Source organism: Pinus tabuliformis, chromosome 7 (genome assembly GCF_031772625.1).
Source record: "Pinus tabuliformis cultivar Carrire ecotype Pingquan chromosome 7, CPIR1, whole genome shotgun sequence".
Taxonomy (NCBI): domain Eukaryota; kingdom Viridiplantae; phylum Streptophyta; class Pinopsida; order Pinales; family Pinaceae; genus Pinus; species Pinus tabuliformis.
In genome coordinates, this window is record NC_142293.1 from 1,547,361,920 (window position 1) to 1,547,363,390 (window position 1,471).

The 1,471-nt window shown below is 41.3% G+C and overlaps 1 pseudogene; it reads right to left on the reverse strand.

Moving 5' to 3' along the window:
• Positions 1-246: 246 nt before the first annotated feature.
• LOC149253786 (glucan endo-1,3-beta-glucosidase 2-like) lies at positions 247-1,165 on the reverse strand (annotated as a pseudogene).
• Positions 1,166-1,471: the final 306 nt, after the last annotated feature.

Genomic DNA, 1,471 nt, shown 5'->3' on the forward strand with positions numbered 1-1,471 from the left:
ATACTACAAGAAGAAAATCAAGCCTAATATTTTACAGTATTCATTTTCTTCCAAATTTTATCACCTCATTGGTATAATAGCCTGATAATCACAATCAAAATTTGAGCAAGCCAGTATTTCCAAAATACCACACTTGCTAGCAAACAGATTTACCATAACATCTTCAACCAGGTTGTTTTGCCAACTGCTTTTAACAAATTTAGCATAAAATCTGCAACCACGGTGCATTCATGGAAGTCTAGTCTCTTAAGGCACAAGAAGAGTGATAATAAGAGACAACCATAGAAACAAAGGCAGCGCGAGCGCAGAAGTGCAGGATTTCTTTTCTGGCCCTCCACTCACATCAGCAACTTCTTGCCCAGACCTTGAAAAACACAACAAAATATCGAACACATTATTTTGCACCATAAAACCAGTTGTTCTTGGGTTGCAAAATATACTGTCATGCATGCAGAATTACAGGAGCCATTCCAGTGAAGTACTCTGTACCTTGACAGAGAATGCTAAATGGTTTATATCAGTAAAACTTGAGCGCGGGAATTTACCTGAATGCATAGAAGCAGCCAGGATAACCTGCATGGCCAGTGACAGAAGCACAAGCATTTTAGAAGAAGCCTGCAGAAAAATCAACTGCTCAAACAACAAACAAACTATACAATAAAATGAACATACATTCCATTTTTTTTACATTGGAGTTGCAGATTGGGGAAGGGGGAATATTAATATTATTGGGCTTACTTGGGTTGACATCTATTAGCATTGCAACACCCTAGAAATCACAGGACCCTGGTGCCTTCATGTTTTTTTGATAATACCTGTTGAATGCAAATGAGGCATGGGCGAATAAAGTATTGGGCGCATAGCAAGACCCACCAGGTTGTATAGGGCTACAATCTGCATAACCAGGGCCACAGGCCCAATCCAGAGCTGCTTGCAAACTAATGGGGTCAGTACCGTATCTTGCAACACACCATGTGTTATCTTCTTCTTTGCTCTGACCCCCGACTTTTGTTAAATTTTTCCCATCAAAATGAGTCCTATTGGAGTTTAAAATGCCCAAATGTTGGACTTCACTGAAGCGATCAAAAGCAAGTACCCCCGAGGGGATTCCAACGAGGGACATTATGAAAAGAAGCCACCAGGCTGGGAGGTCAGCGAGCACCATAAGAGCTAGGGTAGGGGACGATCGGAATTATGGCTAGTATATGGGTGGAAAATGTTGACTCAGGAATTTACAGAAGTAAATACACTGAGCCAAACTGGTAAGAGTAATTATGTTAGAATTCCAATCCCCTGTTCACACCCCTGTTGATAAACCTGAGACTCACAGAGGCCAAATACAATGCATGAGATTTGTTATTGGAATCAGCTATGGTAGGTTGATGATGTCGGGAGGCATGCACGCCTTCCCATCTTCCAGAGCAACAACCTGTCATTTGATACATAAACCCAGAATCCCAATATCCCAATG